This window comes from Cricetulus griseus (assembly GCF_003668045.3).
Source record: "Cricetulus griseus strain 17A/GY chromosome 1 unlocalized genomic scaffold, alternate assembly CriGri-PICRH-1.0 chr1_0, whole genome shotgun sequence".
In the NCBI taxonomy this organism is placed as follows: Eukaryota; Metazoa; Chordata; class Mammalia; order Rodentia; family Cricetidae; genus Cricetulus; species Cricetulus griseus.
The window spans coordinates 207,108,628-207,136,250 of record NW_023276806.1 but is presented as its reverse complement, the minus strand read 5'-3'; the positions used below and the strand labels follow the sequence as shown (position 1 = coordinate 207,136,250).

General features: G+C 35.2%; 1 long non-coding RNA gene across 2 annotated transcripts in view; it reads right to left on the bottom strand.

Moving 5' to 3' along the window:
• LOC107980208 overlaps positions 1-27,623 on the bottom strand; it is a 76,083-nt gene that overhangs the window by 5,220 nt on the left and 43,240 nt on the right. Inside the window, exon 3 of one of the 2 annotated variants that reach the window (XR_003479986.2) lies at positions 23,233-23,503. The exons of the other annotated variant lie outside the window; for it this stretch is intronic. This is a non-coding gene — a long non-coding RNA (uncharacterized LOC107980208). Of the gene's footprint in view, positions 1-23,232; positions 23,504-27,623 lie in introns of those variants that run through there. 2 annotated transcript variants of the gene reach the window in all.

The window sequence follows — 27,623 nt, the reverse complement described above, 5'->3', positions numbered from 1 at the left end:
TTCTCTGTAATCCAAAAAATTCTCCCTCTATTATGATATCTCCATTCTTGTTATCATCTATTGTCTCCCTGGCTCAAACTTTCTGCTCCCTCATGTCCTCAACATCCCTCCTCTTTTCCCCTTCTCATTCTCCTAACTCCCTCCCCCTCTTCCCTTGCTCCCAATTTGCTTAGGAGTTCTTGACCCTTTCCCCTTTCCAGGGGACCATGTATGTCTCTCTTAGGGCACTCCTTGTATATTAGTTTCTTTGGCAGTGTGGATTGTAGGCTGGTAATCCTTTACTCTATGTCTAAAATCTGCATATGAGTGAGTACATGCCATGTTTGACTTTTTGCAATTGAGTTACCTTGCTCAGAATGGTTTCTTCTAGTTCCATCCATTTTCCTGCAAATTTCAAGATTCCATTGTTTTTGTTTCCCCCCCCCCCACTAAGTAGTACTCCATTGTGTAAGTGTACCACATTTTCTCTATCCATTCTTCAGTTGAGGGGCATCTAGGCTGCTTCCAGTTTCTGGCAATTACAAATAGTGCTGCTATGAACATCATTAAACAGATGTCCTTGCTTTATGAATGTGCTTCTTTTGTGTATATGCCTAAGAGTGGAATTGCTGGATCTTTTGGTGGATTGATTCCCATTTTCCTGAGGAGTCGCCACAGTGATTTGCAAAGTGGCTGTACAAGTTGGCACTCCCACCAGCAGTGGAGAAGTGTTTCCCTTTCTCCACATCCTCTCCAGCATGAACTGTCATTGGTGTTTTTGATTTTGGCCATTCTGACAGGAGTAAGATGGTATCTCAGAGTTGTTTTGATTTGCATTTCCCTGATGGCTAAAGATGTTGAACATTTTCTTATGTGTCTTTCAGCCATTTTAGATTCCTCTTTGAAAATTGTCTATTTAGTTCTGTACCTGACTTTTTAATTGGGTTGTTTGGTGTTTTGGAGACTAGTTTCTTGAGTTCTTTGTTTATTTTGGAGATCAGTCCTCTGTCATATGTGGGGTTGGTGAATATCTTTTCCCAGTCTGTGGTCTTCTGTTTTGTATTGCTAACTGTCTCCTTTGCCTTACAGAAGCTTCTCAGTTTCAGGAGGTCCCATTTATCAATTGTTGACCTCACTGTCTGTGCTCCTGGTGTAATGTTCAGGAAGTGATCTCCTGTACCAATTAATTCTAGGGTATTTCCCACTTTGTCTTCTAATAGGTTCAGTGTAGCTGGATTTATGTTGAGTTCTTTGATCCATTTTGACTTAAGTTTTGTGCAAGGTGATAGGCTTGGGTTTAACTGCAGTCTTCTACATGTCTGTAACCAGTTATGCCAGCACCATTTGTTGAAGATGTTCTCTTTGTTCCATTGTATAAATTTGGAATGTTTACCAAAAGTCAGGTGTTCATAGGTGTGTGGGTTAATATCAGGGTTTTCAACTCTATTCCATTGTTCTACCTGTCTATTTTTTGTGCCAATACCAAGCTGTTTTCAAGCTCTGTAATAAAGCTTGAAGTCAGGGATGGTGATGCCTCCAGAAGTTCCTCTATTGTACAGGGTAGTTTTGGCTATCCTGGGTCTTTTGTTTCTCCATATAAAGTTGTGAATTGTTTTTTCAAGGTCTTTGAAGAATTGTGTTGGTATTTTGATGGGGATATCATTTTGATACCCAAGCCACACAAAGATAAGACTAAGAAAGAGAACTACAGACCTATATCCCTCATGAACATTGATGCTAAAATACTCAATAAAATATTGGCGAATCGAATTCAAGAACATATCAGAAAAATCATCCACCACGATCAAGTAGGCTTCATCCCAGGAATGCAAGGATGGTTCAACATGCGAAAAACCATTAATGTAATCCACCATATAAACAAACTGAAAAAGAAAAACCACATGATCATCTCACTAGATACTGAAAAAGCCTTTGACAAAATCCAACATCCCTTCATGATAAAGATCTTGGAGAGAACAGGAATAACAGGAACATATCTAAACATGATAAACGCGATATACACCAAACCAATAGCCAACATCAAACTAAATGGAGAGAAACTCGAAGCTTTTCCTCTAAAATCAGGAACAAGACAAGGATGTCCACTCTCTCCATACCTCTTCAATATTGTACTTGAAGTTCTAGCTAGAGCAATAAGACAAGAACAGGAGATCAAAGGGATACAAATTGGAAAGGACGAAGTTAAACTTTCACTATTTGCAGATGACATGATAGTCCACATAAGTGACCTGAAAAACTCTACCAGGAAACTCATACAGCTGATAAACACATTCAGCAAGGTAGCAGGATACAAAATTAACTCAAAAAAATCTGTAGCCCTACTGTATACAGATGATAAACTCAATGAGAATGAAATCATGGAAACATCACCTTTCACAATATCCACAAGCAACATAAAATATCTTGGGGTAACACTAACCAAAAAAGTGAAAGACCTGTACAATAAGAACTTTGAGACTTTAAAGAAAGAAATTAAAGAAGATACCAGAAAGTGGAAAGATCTCCCATGCTCTTGGATAGGCAGAATTAACATAGTAAAAATGGCAATCCTACCAAAAGCAATCTACAGATTCAACGCAATCCCCATCAAAATCCCAAAACAGTTTTTCACAGACATTGAAAGAACAATACTCAACTTTATATGGAAAAATAAAAAACCCAGGATAGCCAAAACAACTCTTTACAATAAAAGATCTTCTGGAGGCATCACCATCCCTGACTTCAAGCTCTACTATAGAGCCATAGTTCTGAAAACAGCTTGGTATTGGCACAAGAATAGACAGATAGACCAATGGAATCACATTGAAGACCCAGATATTAATCCACTCACCTATGAACACCTTATTTTTGACAAAGGTGCTAAATCCATACAATGGAAAAAAGATAGCATCTTCAACAAATGGTGCTGGCACAATTGGATTCGGACATGCAGAAAATTGCAGATTGATCCATACCTGTCACCATGCACGAAACTTAAGTGCAAATGGATCAAAGATCTCTCCATAAATCCAGCCACACTGAATCTTTTAGAAGAGAAAGTGGGAACAACCCTTGAACAAATTGGCACAGGAGAACTATTCCTGAACATCATGACAGAAGCACAGACACTGAGGTCTGCAATCAATAAATGGGACCTCCTGAAACTGAGAAGCTTCTGTAAGGCAAAGGACACAGTCAGTAAGACTAAACGATCACCCACAGAATGGGAAAAGATCTTCACCAGCCCCACATCTGACAGAGGACTGATTTCCAAAATATACAAGGAGCTCAAGAAGCTAGCCACCAAAACACCATACAATGAAATTAAAAAGTGGGGTGCAGAACTAAACAGAGATTTTTCAACAGAGGAATCTGAAATGGCTGAAAGACACTTAAGAAAGTGCTCAAAATCCTTGGCCATCAGAGAAATGCAACTCAAAACAACTCTGAGATACCACCTCACACCTGTCAGAATGGCTAAAATCAAAAATACCAATGACAACCTATGCTGGAGAGGTTGTGGAGAAGAAGGAACACTCCTCCATTGCTGGTGGGAGTGTGAACTTGTAAGACCACTTTGGAAATCAGTATGGCGGTTGCTCAGAAAAATGGGAATCAATCTACCTCAAGATCCAGCCATTCCTCTCTTGGGTATATACCCAAATACTGCATGTCCATACAACAAGGACATATGTTCAACCATGTTCATAGCAGCATTGTTTGTAATAGCCAGAACCTGGAAGCAACCTAGATGCCCCTCAACTGAAGAATGGAAAGAGAAAATGTGGTACATTTATACAATGGAGTACTACTCAGCAGAAAAAAGCAATGGAATCTTGAAATTCGCAGGCAAATGGATGGAACTAGAAGAAACCATCCTGAGTGAGGTAACCCAATCACAAAAAGACAAACATGGTATGTACTCACTCATATATGATTTTTAGACATAGAGCAAAGGTTTACCAGCCTATAATCCTCTTCCCCAAAGAAACTAGAAATCATGAATGACTCTAAGGGATAAATGGACCCCAGGAATGAGAAGTGGCATAAACTCCCGAGCTAATTGAGAGCATGAGGGTAGGGGAGTGGGTGATGCCACAATAAGAGCACAAGAAGAAGAGGAGAAGAAATGGAGGAGCAGATATATTGAGTTGGGGGAAGAATAGAGGAGAGAGACCAGGATGAGAGATACCATATCAGAGGGAGCCACTATAGGTCCGAGAAGAGATCTGGAACTAGAAAGATCTCCAGAGACCTATAAGGATGACACGTTCTGACAGTCCGGGCAGTGGAGGAGAGGATGGCCTAGAAGCCCCTCCCCTAGAATGAGAGTGATGACTACTCTCTATGCTATCCTAGAGTCCTCATCCAGTGGCTGATGGAAGCAGAGACAGACATACACAGAAATACACTAAGCTGAATTCTGGAACCTAGTTGAAGAGAGGGAGGAATGAAGAACGAAGGGGTCTGTACCAGGTTGGAGAAACCCACAGAAACAGTTGGCCTGAAAAAGGGAAAGCATATCGACCCCAGACGCTCTTTGGGAGGCCAGTATGGGACTAATCCAGCCCCCTGATCATGGATGCCATTGGGGAGGCCCCTGCACTCCTGGGAGCCTCTGGAGGTGGACTGGCTTTTTGCCCTGGTGTATGTGGGGGACTTCGAGAGCCCATCCCACTTGAAGGGATGCACTCTGTCTCTGAACACATGGGGAGGGACCCAGGCCCAGCACAGGAAGATTTGGTGGACTTGGTGGAGCCCAGGTTGGGGGCCCTACCCTGCCTGGGGAGTGGTGGGTGGATGGGGTGGGGGGTAGGTTGGAGGTGGGGGAGAAGGAATGGGGGTAAGGGGAGGGAGAGGGAGAGGGAGAGGGGAATTACATGTGAAACAAGCCTGTTCCCTAACTTGAATTAATAATAATAAAAAGAGAGAAAAAAAGGGAAATGCATAATGCTAGTCCAAGATAGTCAATTTAAGTTACTAATAAATTAATCTAGAGATCTATTATAACATGCTGTATTTAATAAAGATGCCTTCAGTACATGAAAGTGTTCACATTGTATGAGTTCTTATCATAAAAATAATATGTATATGAAGAATTGGGTATGTTTTTAGTTAGTCATTTTAATGTGAACATATATTAGAAAATTATATTTTATACCAAACAAGTACAAATTTGTCAAATAAAATGTTGAGTAAAGCTACCTCTCTAAGGCCTAGAAAAATAAATGATCTGTGTTATCATCATTAAAGGAAAGAAACAATGAGACTTCAATTTAAAATAAATAAAATGGAAGTAAGAAAATAAAGAAATTAATGGAATAATGTGGATCTTTTGAGATAAACAACAGCAACAACAACAACAAGAAAAAAAGTCCAGTAAATATATGTGAGGTGAAAAAGTTCAAATCAATAAGTTGATAAGTGGAAGAATAGACACTGAAGCTGGTACCATAGAACTGCTCACAGAGAATGGTATCACCCCCAGACTAGTCAAAATATTGAAGTCCTATAGATGTATTTCATGCATCTATTATCATTTTCCATGCAATATTATTTTTGTGTATTTAGTTATTTTTATTGCATCAATGTAATCCACCATATAATCAAACTGTAAAAGAAAAAAAAAACATGGTCATCTCACTAGATTCTGAGAAAGTCTTTGACAAAATCTAAAACCCCTTCATGATAAAGTTCTTAGATCAGGATTAACAGGAAAATACCTAAACATAATAAAAACAATATGTAGCAAACCAACAGACAGTATCAAACTATTTGGACAGAAACTCAAGGAGATTCCTCTAAAATCAGGAACAAGACAAGGCTGTCCACTCTCTCCATATCTCTTCAATATTGTACTTGAAGTTCTAGCTAGAGCAATAGGACAAGAAAAGGAGATCAAGGTGATACAAATTGGAAAGGAAGAAGTCAAACTTTCACTATTTGAAGATGACATGATAATGTACCTAAGTGACCTGAAAAATTCTACCAGGGAATGCGTACAGTTGGCAAAGTGGCAGGATACAAGATTAATTCAAAAATCAGTAGCCATACTAAATACAGATGATAAATAGGCTGAGAAAGAAACCAGAGGAAATATCACACTTTAGAATAGCTACAAACAGTATAAAATACTTTGGGGGTAATGTTAAACAAACAAGGGAAAGACCTGTATAACAAGAACTTTTAGTCCTTAAAGAAAGAAATTAAAGAAGATACCAGAAAATGGAAAGGTCTCCCATGCTCTTTGATAGGTAGGAACAACATAGTAAAAATGGAAATCTTGGCAAAAGCAATCTCCAGATTCAATGCAATCACCAACAAAATCCCAGCACAAATTTTAACAGGCCTTGAAAGAACAATGCTCAGCTTTATATGGAAAAACAAAAAACAAACCAGGATAGTGAAAACAACCCTGTACAATAAAGAAACATCCAGAGGCATCACTATCCCTGACATCAAGCTCCATTATAGAGCTATAGTCCTTAAAACAGCTTGGTATTGGCACAAAAATGGACATATCAACCAATGGAATTAAATTGTAGATCCAGATATTAACACACACACACATACAAACACCTGATTTTTGACAAAAGAAGCTAAAATTATACAATGGAAAAAAGAAAGGATCTTCAACAAATGCTGCTGGTATATATTTATTTGGAAGTTTTCTGTTCTCTTATGGATCTGGAGAAATATTTATGCTGATGATTGTTTAAGTAAACTTTCCCTATCTACAAAACCATTCAGCAATAGCCTTTTTGTTTTAAGAGTATGTGTATTGCTCATTCAATCTCTTCATTTAATGTTTTGTTCAAATTTTCTATCTCTTTAGTTTTCAGGAATTTATCCATTTTTCTAGGTTTTCTTCTTCATTGATAGATGATTACTTTAATAATCTCTTGCAAACATTTCATGTATTACCATGAAATCATTTGCAATGTCTCCCACAATGTCTTTAAATATGTATTATTTTCTCTAAAGAGTTTGACATAAAAATCTGGTGCTCCGTTTTTCAGTCAATGATGAAAATTACATAGGCACTTAGAGACACACACTGAGGCTTCTCCTATCTCAAAAAAAATGATCACACTTCATGTTTAGGGCATATTTGATAGTATTTAATGATTCTGTTATCATACTATAGAAAATTGTGATTTTAGCAAATGATTTCGTTTTGGTTTTTAACAAACTAAAGTGTGACAATGAGCTCATTAAAAACATGTTTTTACTACTTTAAAACTCACTATTATGTTCTAAGATATAAATGTCTTTGACTTTGTGATGGAATGAAAACAATAGACTCACAATAATTATACATGCCTTGGTTTACAAGTGCCATCCACTTTAAGTCTAAAACATTCAATTTAATTCAGAGAATTGACTGGCCTTGCAGTTTTACAAATAAACCTGTTTCTGGAGATCATGTGACAGCTAAGAAAAATAGATGTTTGATTAATTTGTTTAGTAGACCCATTCTTTATGAAAATAGAGTACATCTCTGCCAAGGAAATACACAATTCAGAATAACCCAAGTTGATTTATTAACATTCAAAACTATGATGTATTACTCAAGTCTCAAATATGGTTAAATTTCTATTATTTATGTGGTTTTTTCACATTTCAATTGCTTACATAAAAAATAAAAGATGAGAAATTTAATTACAGCAATGAATAATTCAGTGTAAGAAAATATTATTTTTTAACCAAAAGTTCATTATTTTTATCTTCACTTTATGCACAAACCATTAAAATTTTAGTCCATAGAATTGCAGAAGCTTTCAGAATTTCAGTTTTTTTCATGAGTTAATCAAGTTCATTTTAATAATTGAAAAGTTAATTGTAATCTTAATGCATTTGTATTATTTTGATTTAATTATTAGTTTAGTAAATTTTATCTAGCTGACTTACAAAGCAAAACAATTTATAAATTTCAATGACAGATTATTCTAAGGAATAACATTATCAGATGTCTCATGTTATATATTGTTTATGTCTAAGTCTCTAGCTTTATTGCTCCCACTGCAACTCTATTTCTGTCTCTAGCAGTCTCTATCTGTTAACATCTTCATTCAATTTGTAAATTTTTATTTTCTTCCTTCAGTTTTGTTTCTTCTTTGCTATGAGTGAAATTTTACAAATCAGCCATTAATGATATTTAATTTTACAGCTGTAAAGCGTGTAGCCATACTTCCATGTTCCATGTATCAAATTTTGTGGGACTCTTAACTCTAGGAGCAGGTCTGTCTCTAACTGTTTTACCTGACCTTTAGACTCTTTTCTTCCTGTTTGGTTGCCTTGTCCATCTTCAGTGTGAAGCTTTTGTGTTGATTTATGGTATTTTGTAATGTCAGTTTTGGTTGTTGTCTCTGGGATGTCTGCTCTTTTCTGATCAGGGATAGAAGGTGGGTAGATATAGTGAAGAGTGGGTGTGTGTGGTGGAGGGATGCTGGAAAGATTGAAGAAAGGGTAAACTGTGGTCAGGATGTATTGTATGAGAGAAGAATCTATTTGCAATAAAGAGAGGTAGAGCGAGATTAGATGTTTTCTTATAAAATACATGTTCTATACTATTATGCAATTGTTAGATGTGATTAATTACTACATGCCAATATATTCCAAATGATATTTGTCAAAAATTTCAAACAAAAGTTATTTTAGTACATAATAATATGTACTTTCTTTATTTTAAAAGAATATCTCAAAGTATTTGTATCTTATGAGATTTCTGAAAAAAAATCAGTTATATTACAAAATTCAAAGCAAAACACACATATCAGTAAAAACTGTAAACTTTCTTATTTTTTAAATGTTTTTAATTTAAATTAGAAGCAATCTTATTTTACATATCAATACCAGTTCTGTCTCCCTTCCATCCTCCCATGTGTCCCACCAACCCCCATCCCATCCCCCTTCTGCTCCCCAGGAGGGTGAGACCTTCCGTGGGGTATCATCATATCATATGGGGCAGGGCCTAGTTCTTCCCCAGTGTCTAGGCTGAGAGATTATCCCTCTATGTGGAATGGGTTCCCAATGTCCATCTATACACTAGGGATTAATACTGTTGCACTGCTAGAGGCACCAGGCCTTCTAACTGACATCCACGTTCATGGGGCCTGTTTGTGTCCTATGCTGGTTTGCCAGCTGTCAGTCTGGGGTCCATTAGCTCCTCCTTATTCAGGTCAGCTGTTTCTGTGGGTTTCTCCAGCCTGGTCATGACCCATTCACTCATCACGCCTCCCTTTCTACAACTGGATTCCAGGAATTTGGATCAGTGCTTAGTTGTAGGCAGATCTCTGTTAGTCCAAGACCAGTCTGGTCCACAAACTTTCTTAGTTTTAAGAGAAGTGGAATGTGTTTAGGAGAGATGTAAAATAAATGTAACAGGAGTTAATACTCCAACATAGGTGAGAGAAATCCCTGAAGCAATTAACAACTTTAGGGAGAATAAATCTTACCAGCTATGAGTCCCTTGATTGATTTTCCAGTTTCAAGTGGCCACACCAGAAAAGTACTTGTGAAGGCAACAGTGAATAGACTCAGCAGGTTGTGTTTACATGCTAATTTATTTATAAGTGTATGCAACAACAATTGGAAAAGAAGAGGAGGCTTTGAATTTGGATTTCATGAGAGGAGAATACACCAGAAGTCAGAGGAAGAAACGGTGTAATTATATTTTAAGTAAATAAAATTTTTGCAAATTAACAACCGCACAATCAAATAAATAAATGAGTTTGTGGAACTACATTAACACAAGAAATTTGATTCAGTTTCTTGCAGCCCAGGCCTATAAAGTTAAGTAAATTAAGTATTGATGGATGACAACAAACTGTTTTAGAAATTGGTGAGAATGCTTATTTGTGTAACTTTTTGAGAAACGTTATGAAGAAATTTGAAGATATAAAAGTGAAACTATCATATGATCAAATTTCATAGAGAATATGATGGTAGTTTCCATATGTTGGCAGAGAAGGAAAGGAAAGGAACAAAAATTACTAGGAGTAAATATTACTATGATCAAAAAGAATGTTGATTGCATGCAAGCAAAATACAGTGTCACAGATTTAAAATTTACTAAGGGAGGAAATTTCAAATATCTCATTAAAGAGATGATTGTTGTTATTTACCTTCATTTACTGTTTCCATATTGTGCACATACATGGAATCATCACATTTTAAACTGTGTGAGGAATTATAAATAATAACGAAATACTTAAAATTCAAAAGATGCAGTTCAAGACATATTGCAATTATAAAAAATAGTAAAATAGTAAGTTAACACTGTTTTCTGGTGCTTGAGAGATGTCTCAGTGGTTGAACATTTGCTGCTTTTGCACAGGACCCAGTACTCACATTGGGAGGCTGTTTATGATTGTAATTCCAGCTTTAGGGAATACGATATCCTTTTCTGGACACCGTGGGTACCAGAAATAATGTACACATACCTACACACACACACACATACACATGATCTTAAAAGTAAAATCAAAAATTAAAAATTAATATATTTTTTAAAAAAATGAGTATTTTGAACAGAACACTAATGGCTATTCAAAGAATCTTGCAAAGAACTGGAGAGATAACATAGAACTGTTTGCTAGATAAAGTTCAAGAGCTGAGTTTTTTCTCCAGTATCTATGTATAATAGCCATGTTCTATGTATAATAGCCAAGATCAGTGTTGTGAGTTTATAATTTCACAACAGGGGTGTCATAAATGGGTACATAATTGGGGCTCATTACAAACCACCCTAGGTTAATTGAGACAGCTGAGTTTCTTATGGCCTCATTATATACCAACAAAATACAATGGGACACACACACACACACACACACACACACACACACACACACACACACCACACACACTCACACAAGGGTGAACACAGAATTCTTATGATAATAATTCTTATATGATGATCATGAATGATTATTCTCTCCCTCATTTCTGGATATGCCATGATTTAGCAACACAAATAAACAGCAGGTCTGAGCAGCTGCACAATATCTGCACCCCAAATAAAACCAAAAGGCCTGGAAGCAGAGGGTGTCCAGTTGGGATTCAAAGGGATTCAGTGAGGGTAGCAAGGGGAAGAAGGAAGTTAGTGAAGGGGAGTATGACAACAATGTACTTATACATGTAAGAAAACTTACATTGTTAAAGCATAGAGCTTTAACTAAAGTCTGTGACCACCTTCCGCATATTAGCAAATGGTATATTCCATTAACTTAGGGTCTAGAACAGATATGAGCATTGCAGAAACAGAAGGCAAAGTAGGGAGATGGAAAGATGATAGATCATATCAGAGCATCAATTGCCTCTTTACTGAGATGGAGAGAAAACTTTTGTGACCAATTTCAAATAGTTACAGAAATTTTCATCTCTGTCTTACTTTAAAAATATCAGAACACAGTCACCTGTCAAGAGTTATGACAACTTTTTTTTGGCTGTTGTTGTTTTGTTGTTTTAAGAAATGAATGGATTCAAGAAGCAATTTGTTCATTCTCAAAAATGTGAAAACAACTCAACTGAACCTTGTGTCCATGCATCATTTTCCACATAGTGACAACATTCACAATTATTCTGCCTCTTATGATGAGACACTTTTACTTTACCTCACAGAAAATTGACTATTAACTATTCTAGAAAGAATCTGCCAGGAAACAAAGATGAGAATGTTAGAAATATTTAATAATGTTGTTGTAAAACCTGCTGGGATAATGTTTTTAATGAAATGAAATAATAATGTAGAACATTACAATATAGCCAGCACAGTAATGTAAAGTAATATAGAAATTGGAAAGATGCCTAAATGTGAACAGACTACATAATGGCAGATGCAGATCCATGAAAATATTCAAAAAGGAATAAGATATGCAGTTCTCAATTATAATAGAGGAATGAAGGGTTCATTGCATGGGTAGGAAAGTAGAGCACATTTAAAATATGAAAATATCTGAACATGAGTCATGACGTTTGAAGAGCTTGGAATGTTAGCGTCTGGGTCACAGCCAAAATCCCATCAGTCACAATATATGTGGAAAGAGTAGACACATGTTTTCCTGTGCATCTTAAAAACACTTACTGTGACTAGGTAATGGAGGAGAAATTTAAACAGAATTATCCTCTATGTCACCTGGAGCATGTAATGAGAAACAATATGAAATACAATTATAGATGTTAAGTCAAGTGAAGCTGACTGAAGAGACATTTAGAAAAGAAGATTGTAAGGAAGACCAGCTGGCTAGGAGGAAGTGAGTGGTACCGTGGAATTCTTACCAATGATAATACCATTCTTCTTTGCTGCCCATAGGATATGTATGTGTTATGTATGTACATATGTAAGTATTCATGTATGTATGTATGTATGTATGTATGTATGTATGTATGTATGTATTTTTATATTTATGTATACATATGTATGATTATTTTTCTCTATATATATTTGTCTTCTTTTGTCTGTGCACTTAACTTTCAGAAGTAAACATCATCTAAAACTCAAACCCAATGTAATTATTTCTGTACAAGTTAAAACAGTTTACATCTAAAGATACTCTCATGGATTCAAATACCCGATCCTCATCTTGCATCATTATACAGTATCAGACCATAAAAAGACAAGGTCGTGGATTTCTATATTTACCCCTGGCTCCAGCCTGCATTCTTTACTTGCTGCCATGTGCATCAGCAGTCTTCTCCTACTCCAACATCATGCCTTTTGTACAGTGATGAACCTATTCCCTCAGAAATCACGTTGTAAATAATCCCTTCCCCCTCAAGTGGTACTGCCACTTATTTTGTCATAGCCATGAGAAAAGTTACTAAAACTCCACTCACCATTTTTATACTCTGAGAACCACAGCATGAGTATGACATGGTATCCTTCGGATCTCCATTTGATGCTTGGTGATATGATAAATAGAATTAACATAATACAGAATAAGGTAAAAAAAACATGGGGAGCATTTGATAAACATGTCTAATGAGTTGCTGTGAGATCTTCATATAACTTCTAAAATTGGCTCACTTCCTTCCAGGCAGGAAGGAGACACTGATCTTCAATCATCTGAAACAGCTTTGGATGTTAATATTATGAAGGAATCACTTGACCTTTATTCTCAACATTAGGTATCTATTACTACCTATTTGTACATCTTGCTTTCTACTCTTGGCTGAATTACAGTTACCAAATAATAGTGAACACCCGAATTACCAAATTGATGCACTTGGGGTTATAGAAGTATGTTGTTTTATGTAGTTTCACAAGCATGTGTCTACATATACACTTAAGAAACTCCCATGAAAACTATGTTGAGGGTAGTGAATATACATATCCATGCTGAAGGTTCTAATTATACTTTTATAATACTTTCATAATGTTTTCCTGTTTCTCAAATCATCACTGATGATTTTCTATCCTTACAGATTATTTGAATTATTCAGAATTTGACTTATGTATGTATGACACAGTTCATATTAAATTATGTCTGGATTTTAATTTCATCTTAATGTTTCTGATCTAGTAGTTAGCAAAAGTATATATGAATAAGTTATCCCAATTAATGTAGCATTCTAGTGTATGCATTAGTTGGTATAAAGGATAGATTTTTGTTTATTTAGTGTTGTTCCTTTATGACTAGATTTTATTCGACATGTAGAATCCAGGGTAAGAGAATTGTACCATTATTACCTGGGATTGTCAACTTCTGATTATCTTTTAGGAAAAAAATGAGGCCTAAGCCCTTAAACACATTTTAGTGCATGAAAACCAGAAGCACTGTAATTATTTTTTCTTCTGGGAAAGCTGTTACTTTTAAAAGCAGCTAGGGTTTTCAATCCCATATTCTTAGCATTTCCCAATCATGCATTTTATTTTTATTCAATAGGCTCAAAATCATGCCCAATTGAATTCTGGGACTTTATTCTTTTTTTTTTTAATTTTTTCGAGACAGGGTTTCTCTGTGTAGCTTTGGAGCCTATCCTGGCACTTGTTCTGGAGACCATGCTGGCCTCGAACTCACAGAGATCAGCCTGCCTCTGCCTCCCAAGTGCTGGGATTAAAGGGGTGCTCTACCAACGCCCAGCAGAACTTTATTCTTTTTAATTAAAGGTTCTATCCTTTATCCAATATCCCCCTGACATTTTGATTCATTAGAACATAATTTTTGCTAAGTGCCACTTTATTCTACACTTCTTTGAGGTCAGATTTTATATTCCACAAATGGGTAAAATAATGTAGATTTATCTTTCCATGTCTGGTTTATTTCACTAAACATGATGTTCTACCATTCCACCCATGTTGTTGGTAGTAACAAAACTTGTATACACTGTGTGATTGCTACTAGCTTTTGTAATCATTCTTCATTTTCCTTTTGCTATTCTCTAGATAGATTCTATATATATTCTCTATATATCTATATATTCTATATATATTCTATTCTATATGTATTCTATTCTATATATATTCTATATACCTTGGGTCTCAAGTATCATGCTACCATGGAGACAGGAGTACATTTAATTCTTGGATCTATTGATTGCATTTTCTTTGATTGCAACTTGTTTAGCATTCCCCTTGTTAATTTTTTCTATATATTTCTTTGTATTTTATGTCTCCTTTTTATATAAAGATATACTTATTTTATTTTGTACATATGTGAGTGTATACATGTGTGCCACATAAATGCAGATTGCATAAAATGCACTAGTTACCCTGAAAGCATATTTACCAGCAATTAAGAGAGTTCTGGGAACCAGACTTAGGTCTTTATCAAGATCAACAAGTACTCTTAACCACAAGGTCATCTCTCCAGCAACATGTCTTCTTTTTAGAAATGCACATTTATGTCTTTTTCTATTTCTAAATTATTTTAAATATTCAAATGAAAGAGTCATTTTCAGTTACTTGTCACTTATGATTACTTATTTTAATATTGTTATAATTTATCTTTATGGATTTTAAATATTGTCTTCTGTTCTATTGTTTATCTTTTCATTCTGTTGGTTTTTCTTTTGTTGTTCATTATTGGTTTTTGTTTTTATACTATTCTCCTTATAATCTTTTGATTTTACCACTTCTGTTTTGGAGTGATAGATAAAATTATCATTGCCCAAATCAATTCTTGGGAGATTTCCCCCTATCTTCTGGTTCAGTAGTTTTATAGTTTAAGGGTTTGCACTAATTTCATTAACACATCTTGCATTGACTTTTTTACTATACATCAGATGAGGATTCAGCTTATTTCTTCTGAATATAGATATCTTTTTCTACAATATAGCATATTGAAAATACTATTTCAACTTGTGTTTTTGGTATTTTGTTGATATACAATTGAATGAAAATACATAGGTTCATTTGTAGCACATTCTATTCTGGTCCATTATTTTGCATGACTTGTTTATATTTTACATCAGTAGTTTTCATTGTGTTATGCTACTGCTTTTTAGCTTAGTTTGAAGTCCTATGATGTCGTGATAATATCTAATGTCAGTGGTTTATTTGTTTGTTTGTTTGTTTTTAGATAGTTTCTTTATGTGTTTTGTTAGCTTTGAAACACTTTTTAGCATGTGATAGCCTTGAACTCACAATTCTCCTACATCAACCACCTTAGCACTGTGAAGTCTTGTGCTGTTATACTTATTGGTTCTTCTACTCCTTCTCCTCCTTCTCTTCTTCTTCCTACTCTTCTTTTTTATTATTCTGTTTCTAGATTTCATTCCTCTCTCAAGATAAATCTGATCATTATTAAATTCTGTGTACAACTAACTATAAACATTATCTTCCTCTAATTTGAAGACTAAAATCTCCGAATATGTGACTAATTCTATTAACTCAGCTAATATTTTCTGAGTACTCAATTATTCAGACAGGACTGTTATTGATTAAGAATAACAGATGATTACTGAGTAAAGGTTACATGATCATACTGGAGAAGATCTCTCTGGGAATCTTTGTTGAGGAAAGAACAAAAGCAATGCTGAGGAGAAAATAAGAACACTAGAATAATATTATTATCATCAAGTATTGCTGAGGTTTGATCACTGTGCATTCAGTAGCAATGATGACAAGAAATACTTTAAAACAAGAGAACAGCAATATAGGAGAAAGCCTAACTAGCAATTATAGAAACTCTTTAGATCATTTATAATGGGCAGACAAGCCTAAGCTACTTTGCTTATTTACCAGAGAGTCATAGAACAATCTTATGTCATCCCTGGAGGTTTTTGACTAATGAATGATTTGTTTATCTATTCCTAGTTATTTGAACTCATGATTAGACAAATATATATATTTACACTAGGATGTGTACTGTGACCTTATAAGCAAGATCATGAGTGACCAATGGTGAACAATAGCAGAAAGTGTTATAATGAGTGTGAAAAAAGTAAGCAAGATAATTTGAGTAAGGACCATATATGAGGACAAAATGTTTTCATGGGGAATATGTCCTAGATAATGTTGATTAAAGCATTAGAGGAAGGGAATCTATCTATTTATAAAGGAGACCAAGATTCTTGAAGACAAGAATGGCTATGTTGAGTTTTCTCAATGTCATGAAATATCATTGGCTTCCCACTGTTTCATTAGGATAAGTGAGCTGAGAGATGTGTATTTTAATGAAAAAAATTATCCTCATTTAAGGGTAACTAGCAATATTTGTCTTGAAAATGTGTATGTTGAGAAGAAACATTTGTTAAGTACCACAGTCAAAAGGCGCATCTAAATTTCTACTTCTGATGATTTCTGATATGACACAGAAGATTCAACAATAGGATTAAGGGACTTAATATTTTCAAATCAAGAGAACAAAGTTAGTGAATTATTTATCAAAACTGATACTATACAAACAACAGAAGAAATAACTCATCTATGAGGTGTTAACTAAATACTTTAGGAGGCCCTTTATAAATGCTGAAAACTCAGTCTCCTTTCGTCCCCCTCTTTTAATTTAAATTAGAAACATTGAATAATTTTGCTTCTTTGTCAAAAATCATGTGTTTGTTTAGTGTTTGGGTCCATATCAGGATTTTCAGTTCTATTCCTTTGATTTACCTGTCTACTTTTATGCCAATACCAAGCTGTTTTCATTATTATAGCTCTATAGGAGAGTTGAAGTCATGGATGGTAATGGCTCTGGAAGTTTCATTATTGTACAGGGTGGTTTTTGGCTATCCCTGGTCTTTTGTTTTTCCATATAAAGTTGAGTATTGTTCTACAAAGGTCTCTGAAGAATTGTACTGGGATTTTGTTTGAGGTGGCATTAAATCTGTAGATTGCTTTTGTCAAGATTGCCATTTTTGCTATGTTGATCCTACCAATCCACGAGCATGGGAGATTTTTCCATTTTCTGGTACCTTCTTTAATTTCTTTGTCTTTCTTTCTTTCTTTCTTTCTTTCTTTCTTTTTCTTGTTGTACAGGTCTTTCCCTTGTTAGTATTACCTCAAGGTATTTTATGTTGTTTGTGGCAATTATAAAGGGTGATGTTTCTCTGGTGTCTTTCTCAGCCCATTTATCACCTGTATAGTGTAGTGCTACTAATTTTTTTTGAGTTAATCTTGTATACTTCCACTTTGCTGAATGAGTTTATCAGCTTTAGGCATTCCCTGGCATAATTTTTTTGGGTCACTTATGTAAACTGTCATATCATCTGCAAATAATGAAAGTTTGATTTCTTCCTTTCCATTTTGTATCCCCTTGATCTCCTTTTGTTGTCTTATTGCTCTAGGTTAAACTTCAAGTCCATCTCTTTTGATTGATTTTAGTTTAAAGTCTTATTTGTGAGATATTAGCATTGATACCCTGGCTTCTTTCTTTGGTTCATTTGACTGGAAAATCTTTTCCCAACCCTCAACTCTGAGTTACTGTCTGTCTTTGAACCTGAGGTGTGTTTTGTGTATGCAGCAGAAGGATGGATTGTGTCTTCATATTCATTATGCTAATCTACTTCCTTTTATAGGTGAGGTAAGACCATATTAATTATCATTGATTGTTAATTCTTGTTTGTTTTGGATTTGTTGGTGGTGATGGTATTGTGTGTGGACTTCCACCCCATTTTTCTTTTGGCTGTTTGTAAAGTGGGATTATCAAATTGCCTATGTTTTTCTGGATGTAATTAATTCCTTGGGTTGTTGTTTTCCTTCCAGAACTTTCTGTAGGGCTGTGATAGTAGATAGTTTTGTTGTGGGAGATCTTGTTTTCTCTATCTGCAGTGACTGAAAACTGGGCTGGCTTCCATGGTCTCTTTGTGTTTGTAGAATCTATCCAGGACCTTCTGGCTTTCGGAGTTTCCATGGAGAAATCAGTTGTAATTCTGATAGGTTTGCCTTTATTATGTTGCTTGGAGTTTTTCATTTGCTCCTCTTAATATTCTTTCTTTCTTCTGTTTGATTAGGGTTTTTTTATTATGTGGTAAGGGGATTTTTTGTGATCCACTGTATTTGGTGTTCTGTGAGTTTCTTGTACTTTCATTCGCTTGCCTTTCTTTAGGATTGGAATGTTTTCTTCTATGATTTTGCTGAATATGTTTTCTGTACCTTTGAGGTGGGTTTCTTCACCTTCTTCTGTGTCTATTATTCTTAGATTTTTCCCTTTTCATAGTGTTCCATATTTCCTGGATATTTTGTATTAGGGATTTGTTGGACTTAAGATTTTCTTCAGTTGATGAATCTATTTTTCCTAATGTATCTTCAATGCTTAAGGTTCTCTCCTCCATCTCTTGTATTCTGTTGGTTATGGTTGCTTCTGTAGTTCCTCATTAGTTACCCAGGTTTTCTATTTCCAGCATTCCATAAATTTGTGTTTTCTTTATTGTCTCTATTTCAGTTTTTAGGTCTTGAACCTAGAGGAAAACTTGTCTGTTGTGAGGTTAGGTAAGTTTTCTATAAGATAAAACTTAGATTAAACCACTTAAGCTTTATCTTATGATTTTTGTACTAGTTTATTTTTCCCCAAATATGCCATAGTTGTACAACTACTACTAGCACATGTTGTCCTACTCTAGTTCTTACATTAAAAATTTGATTGGCTTAATGTTTCCATAATAAAATTGAGTAACAAGATTTGCCATTGCCCTCAAAATTGAAAATGAAAGAAACAAAGAAAAAAGTACAACATATTAAACAGCAGTGGAGAGTTGATATTGTGATTACAGGGGCTTCAGGCAATGTCTCTTGGAACATGGTTGTAACATGAAACAATAAAAAACCCAGAGGCTGGTATTGGGGTCCAAGCTACACAGTGAAGACCAGAGAAGCAAAGCAGTCAAGCCATTAGCTCTTGCCTATACCTCAGGCTGAAATCTGTGATCCTGTGTCCATGAACTCTCCACCAAGCCTCAGACTGCTGCCTCTCCGCAATGTTGCTTAAGACTAGATCTCAGAATGCAGCCTGCGACACTGGGCTCCTATCTTTCATATGCCTCTTTAGGGCTGGGATTCAAGGTGTGAGCTCCATTAATCTTTTAGACTACACTCTTGTGTAGCCCCCCTGGGTGGCCTTAAACTCACAGAGATACATCCTGAGTCCTGGGATTAAAGGTGTGTGTCACCACTGCCTAATTTCTATAGGTAACCATTGTGGCTGGGTTTGCATTCTATTACTTTGAGCAATCTTTATTTAAATCATAAATAATACATCACCACATATAGTAACCAAACTAATTGAATCATATAATTGGGCCAGCTTAATGCCATGAGAAAATTTTCAGGCAGTGATTCATTTTCAGGTAAGTTTTGCAGTCAAGATTACAGAACTGAGATTCTAGAGAAGCAAGTGATAGGGAACACAGGACTGGAATGTCACAGAGGAGACATCTGTAGAAACTAACAGCAACTATGGTATACACCTATCTGGCATCAATGACTCTTTTATAGATGGTGACTGAATATTCAGCTCCAGTACCACACCTGTCTGCAGGCTGGTGTGCTCCCCATTATGATGATAATGGATTGAATCTCTGGAATTTTAAGTGAGCCACAACAAGTAAATATTTACTTTATAAGGGTTACCGTGATGATGGTGTCTCTTCTAAGTAATGAAAATCATAACTAAGACACTTGATGTCCATACAACATTGAAGATCTCTGATAACATGTTCAAATGCAAGGTCAGGATTAAACAGTCTTGCATCAGCACAATTCTGAGACTTCAACATACTGAGTACCAGTTAATTGATTATGGAATAAAGTAATTGAAAAAAAGACATGATGAAGAATTTTGCATAAAGAACTCACATATAACTACAGACCTTTACACTGAATCTTATTAATGGATTTAGTTCAAGGACCGAATATATTAAAAATTACTAGTAATTGTCATTAGAAATATTATAAAATAGCTGCCAGGGTTTTTTTTCTTTTAGGCAGTCTTTCTTTGTAGTTTTAGATACTACAGGGATAGAAACTAAGTGTTTTGCAGCAACAAGGGAACTACACTTCAGAGAGAATTAGTTCTTTAGATGTCAATGCTACTACACTGATCTACATATTGGATGCCCAACATTTTAGTGTGTGATAACTATGCCTCAAGAGAAATAATATAAAAAGTTTCAAGTTATATCAAAGACTTAATGTCAAAATTATGTTTCAGTTAATTTGATGCAAATGTAAATCTACAATATTCTGTTTTAAAAAGACACACATTGTTACATCCTTACATAAAATGTTGGTTACAATCATACTAACTTTATATAGTCAAATTAAGTCTTTTATGGAATTAGTCTAGGATGGAGATTCCCAGAATAGATTAGCATGTAGTTTCGAGAATATGCATCATCTATTTAGTGATTTGGCATCTGACTGGGTACCTCACCAATTACTTATTTCTTGTTGCAGGTTTGAAGTTAATAATTTTGGTGGACATATGAGGATCTGAAAGTATAATGTTGATGCAACTAACTGCAGAGAGAAAGAATAACTTTATCCATGAAACATAGGCATTTACACAATGTCAGCATTTCCTGGGACACCTATGGCTGGACCACTGCCCAGAGAATGGAAAAGAAGCCTGCATAGACCCAGAGCCTCTGGAAAAGAGAATAACTCTCAAATATTATCTAATCTAAATAGAAGTGCTTTTAGTGCCCATGTTTTATATGTGAGGAAATTGAAAATGGAGATCTTCACTTTAAATAAAACTGAAAGTTTCCAAGAAGGCACATAGGTGGAATCATGCTTCATGCACATGGTTCAGTGAATCCAGAGCTGCTGAGTAGTTTTGAAAAGACATAGTGCAAGGGATTAAAACTGTGGCTCCTATTATGGTCACAAAGTTAGTCCTGCTAGATGACAGGAACTACAAAGTCTCATATTCTGTCAGCTAACAGTGATATTTGACATACACAAATCATTTACAAAAAATAAAATGAAACAGAAATGTGTGAGATGGAATGTTCACAGCATACAAACCCTAAAGTATTTACTTTGCAGAGAATGTTTGCCAAAATTGATTTGCTTCATCCTTTTGGGCATTCACTGAGAGGAGAATCAATGAGTTTTTTCCTAAGAAAATCTCCTGACTTAAATGTCATCATTCAAGATCACTACTGGAGTCACTTCTGCTGCTCTCACCAATGACTTGTACTCAAGACGTGTATATTTTCTCATACATAGTTTCAAGGGTTCATTTTCTAATTCTTTTATTCAAAATAGGTTAGTGGCCATAAACATGAACACGTAAAACACAAAGATAACATCAAAAATGAACACAAGAAATAAAAATGGGAAAATAAAAGGAAAAAATATGAGTTTCTGTTAGGTACTTTGCTCATGGGTAATGATACACAATGGTGTGCAAGACACAGTGGCAGAAACATTAAGCAACAGTGACCACATAGTGTCCACTCTCAGGAAGCAGACAGCTTTAGAGCAGTAGGGCTGGCTGTGTCACTTCAATATCCACATTTCTCAGTCAGTTTCCAACTGAAGATTCTACAACCTTTCAAAATATCACCAAAAAATAAAGGCCAAGATTCTAAACCCCTGAGCCAATGGGAGATATTTCATATTGAAACAAGAACATTCCACAGTGGCCTGATAGGCTCATGGACTTCTTAGGTGTAAAACACATTCATTTTAACTTTGAAAGGCCTTGGCACTTTATGATCCCAACATTGTTCAAAAGTCCCAAGATGAGAAACTTTTCTGAGACTCATGACAATTTCTGACTTGCAAGGCTCTGTAGATACTACCAAAATACAGTGCAAATGATATATATTCTCATCCCGAAGGATATAACAAGGGAACAGACAGAAAAGAATAAATCAAATAAAAACTGAAAGCAAACACAAAACACCCACTTTGGTGTCAGTCATCTAGGCCTTAACATAATGCCACGTAGAATTCAATGGCCATTACTGTGCTTAAAGATCCATAAAAATCTGATGACATGTTTCTGTTTTGTTATTTTTTTATTGATTTTTCTTTTTTTCTAGTGTCTACAGCTTTCTTCAATACTCATCCTATGATCCTAGCATTCCAGACACACTGAATCATTCATTGTGCTTAAGATTCACCTTCATTTTTGAAGAATAACCTCTTAGAGCCTCATTTCAGCAATGAAACATAGCTACCTATTTCCCAACTCTGACATAGCTAGATTTTTGGTTCAAGCCTTCAAGCCATCATCCCTATTGTAGCTTTCATGAATATAAAACCAGTGTCACATGAACAAAAGTGTTCTGTTGTCAGTGAAGATGTAGTCTGGCACCTCTGAGTACAGTTGCATTTATCTTTTCTTGCCTACTTCTGGCTCATTCTGAGGAAACAATTCCCTAGGAAGACAACACATTGTGGTGGTTTCCTCAATTTAAGATGTCTCTTTTTAAACAAAGTTATGTTTCCACATATCGAAGCCTATAATGGGTTGTATTTGCCCTCAGTGTACCTCCCCTATTTCAGTGTATGATGTCAAATGATATTTTGGGTTTTTTTGTATGAACTTATAATGATGACTGAGACTGCTAGATGCCTAAAATCACTAACGGAGACAATCTAAAAAATCAAGTGTAAAAGAAATAAAGTATTTAAAATCATACTACTTGGAAAAATAAAAGGTATTTTAAAGGTAAGGGTTTAGAGTGGTTTTATGGTTCTTTTAAACATTTCAAAGAGCATACAGCAAAAATAATTTATCAATTTTGTTATGAAATTATTTTATGACAAAAGAAAAATTATTTCAATATAATTAAGAGAAAGATTTTAATGAAGAATAATATACAATGTCATAAGGATTATGTGAAATTTATAAGCAGAGATCAAATTCATGATAATAAAAACCCTAAAGCCATATTACTGGTAAATGTACATCATATTGTGACAATAGGAATTTCATTCAATGAAATAAATAATTTATGATTATCTAAATATTTAGTATTTCTTCATATCTTTTGAAAATAGATCATTCTCTCACATACCGAATACAGTTTCTTCTCCCTCTGCTCTTCATAGTTCCCCCAGCAGCCCCTCATCCTCAGAGCTTCTCCTGCTCCATTTCCTTTCAAACACAAACAGGCCTCTAAGAGGCAACTGCAACACAAAAAATAAATGGCCAAGTTACAGATACTAGGGTTCAACCTATAGATCAGGGAAGCAAAGCACCCAAGCTACCAGAGAGCTCTTACCTCTAAAAGGGCTGGGGTGTTCCTATTCTCAGTGTGGCTGGAGAATGAATGTCTCACACTGTGGCCTTGCTCCTATCTTATATACTTCTTTAATGCTGGAATTAAAGGCTTGTGATCTCAGGTGCTGAGATCATCTCTGTGTGAGCTGTTTCTCTTTTCAAGAAGAGATTCAATAATCTACCCTTTTATCCTGTCACATCTGTATTTTTTTTAATAAAACAAAAACCTTGAATCTAATTTCCTTTGTTCCACTTTTTTCCTGACCATAACCAACAACATTTTGTAACGAATATCCCTAAACAATGACAAATATCCCTATCCTATTGAATGACCAAAAACAACCACACACTCCACCTCTTGGGAACGTAGGTATTATGTTCTTAAAGGTACTCCCTGCTGTCTGGGGGTAGTAGCATCTTTAAGGGGTACTGAAAAAAAAACATTTTGGCCTACTATAAATCTGTATCATTTTTCTCCAGTCTCTCCATAATGGGAAATTGCAGGGCTTGTTTCAATTCCAGATTAGAGTAGTTGGTGAGGCTGGATCATCTCAGTTGGCCTTCTCAAAGTTGTTCTGAGCAGTTCCTAGTCCAAAGCCAACCTGTAATTGGAGTTGTGCAGCTTAATGGTGTTGTCATAGTCTTGGAAAATTGTTGTGGGATTCCATCTTCCTTTTTTATTTGTTTCTTTGTTTGCCTTGTTTTGGTTTTTGAGACAGAGTTTCTCTGTGTTAACAGTCTTAGCTGTCCTGAAATTCCCTTTGTAGATCAGCCTGGCCTCAAATTCACTGAGATCCACATGCTTCTGCTCCAAAAGTGATGGGATTAAAGCTGTGTGTGTGTGTGTGTGACCTCTATCCAGCTTATATTCAATCTTGTTTTTGGAGACTTCAGAGATATCATTAGGCCAGATTAGTTCTTTTCTTGATAATATTTTGCAGGTCTTTCTCTCTTCTGTTTTGGTTGCTTATTTATCTAAAGGCCTTTAAATTCTTCAAGATGGTTGTTTTTATTTTCCTGAAAAGACAAAAATAAAACCCTTCCCTAACCCTAAATTTCGGGAGGTTCCTAATCTAATCTTTATCAATTTTGATCTATTGTTTTCCCTGAATTTTTGGTTAAGGTTCTAAAACTCATCTATCACCCATAACAATATATTTTATTTCAATAGGCCTTAGATTATTTAATAGTTCTAGGAATGAGTTTCATCCAGAGTGGCTGGAAATAATTGAACCAGTTTCGATATAGGGGCATTAGACAGGTCCCTCAAGGCATTTCAGTGGTGATGCACAGATTTTTTGATTTTTCTTTAGCATCATTATTGGTTTTATAGGAGGAAAGAGCCACATTCCAACTCTAAATCCAGCTTTGATCTTTGATTGGACTGGGACTACAAAAGAACTATTGGTGTTATTTTTGTAGAGAAAAGCAGAAATGAACATTTGAGAAGGTTTTTTTTTTGTTGTTGTTTTTAGAGATAGGGTTTATCTGAATTGCTTTGGAGGTTGTACTAGAACTCCCTCTGTAGACCAGGCTGGCCTTGAACTCACAAAGATCCGCCTGCCTCTGCCTCCTGAGTGTTGGGATTAAAGGCGTGTGCCACAAATTCTGTTGGAAATAAGGTATACCAATAGACCAATTTACTCCTTTTCTTGGGACTTTTTTCTGGATTATTTGCCCCTTTTCTTCAAATGTCTCAATAGTACAATTGTCTCCTGATTCCTTAGGGTGACACCTTTATTTTCCTGAAAAGAGAAATAAAACGCATCACCAATCCTCAATTTTGGGGGGGATGCTCTTCTTTGGCAAGTTATATCTAGTCAAATGAAAAACATATTAGTTTTATAGGTTAGTTTAGATTAAATGGACATGCTGCTTGATGAAATATCGTCTCTTCTAATTAAGAGCTGTCTTGTTCAAATTGAATCTTTATCAAATTTGATGGTATCCATTGCTTTTCTTTACCCAAGGAAACAAAATCAAAACCTCTTTTCCAGTGTAACACATCCTGGTTTCCATTCAGAGGCCAAGACATCTTTAAAGTATATTGGTTGATTTAATTGCATAGTTTTATTTATTATCTAAAGTCTCTCTACAGTTGTTCTTCCTTTCTCATTAGCATTCAAAAAATTCAAAGTTAACAAAGCACTACACAATCTCTTTGGGGGTTCTTTGTCATTCTTTTCTGTTTATTTAGCTTTTCTTTTAGGGTTACATTTGATCTTTCTATAACCGCCTGCCTTATAGGATTATGTGGCATAATTGTAATATGCTTTATATTATAATAAGAAAAAACTGTTTCATTTTCTTAGAGACATATGCAGGAGAATTGTGTGTCTTTGTTTTTGTTGGTATAACCATGATGGCCATGACTTCCAACAAATGTGTAATTACTGAATCAGCCTCTTTTGAATGCAAAGTCTTTGCCCATTGAAAACCTGAATGGGTATCAATGGTGTGGTGTTAGTATTTTAATTTTCCAAATCCTGCAAAATGGAATACATCCATCTGCCAGACTTAACTCCTTTGAGTACTGTTTGGGTTACTTCCTTCAGGTAGTGGAATTTGGTTGTATAAATAAGTAGGACATTTCCTACTAGTTTCCATGTGATGGAAATTCTTTATTTCAAACCTTTGCTATTGACATGATGTTTATTATGAAGTTCTGTGGTCTTTAGCACATTTCCTATCAATAGTTTATCAATTTCATGATTACCTTGTGCTATTGAACCTGGTTGATATGTAGGATCTGATGTGTGATATATATATATATATATATATATTATATATATATATGGAATGATTTCTGTCCCTGGTTATATCTTGTAACTGAATAGATAATAAAGTTGATTGTGTATCATTTAGTATAAATTCAGCAGTTTCAATAAGTAAAGCAATGCTTTCTGCATATTGTGAATCAGTAACTACTTTGAGAGGTTCTATATGATCCATTAACTCCATGAGAATAACATATAATTCTGACTTTTGGACAGAATGATAAAGACTTAGATCTACTGTATTTTAATTTTCTGATTTGTAATGCCTTATCTATGAAATTCATGGTGTCATTGTTTTCTACTACTGAGTAATACTCCATTGTGTAAATGTACTGCATTTTCTTTATCCATTTTTCAGCTGAGGGACATCTAGGTTGTTTCCAGGTTCTGGTTACTACAAAAAAAATGCTGATATGAGCATAGTGAAGCAAGTGACCTTGTGGTATGATTGAGCATCTTTTGGGTATATGACAAAAGTGGTATTTCTGGGTAGCCACAACTAAGAAAGAGAATTACAAACCAACCTTCATCAATGCAAAAATACTAAAAAAAAATAAAAGACAACCTGGCAAACAGAATCTAAGAACACACACACACACACACACAACACACACACACACACACACACACACAAACCCAAACATGATCCACCATGATCAAGTAGGCTTCATTCTAGACATGCAGAGATGGTTCAACATATGAAAATCTGTCAATATAATCCACCATATAAATGAACTGAAAGAAAAAAATGACATTAGTACCTCATTAGATGATGAAAAAGTCTTTGACAAAAATCAAACATCTCTTCATAATAAAGGTCTTGAAGAAATCTGGGAAACAAGAAACATACCTAAACCTACTAAAGGCAATATAGAGCAAGCCAACAGCCAATATCAAACTAAATGGAGAGAAACTTAAGTCAATTTCACTAAAATCAGGTACAAAACAAGACTGTCCACTCTTTATCTATTTAATATAGTACTCAAAGTTTTAGCTAGAGCAATAAGACAAAAAAAGGAGATCAAGGGTATACAAATTGGAAAGAAAGAAGTAAACTTTTCTGTTTGCAGATGATAAGATACTACATCCAAGTGACCCCCCAAAATTCTACCAGGGAATTCCTACAACTGATAACCACCCTCAGTAATGTGGCAGGATACATGACTAACTCAAAAAAAGATGCCCTCCTATATGCAAATGTTAAATGGGCTGAGAAACTTCACTCTTTACATTGCGCAAACAACATAAA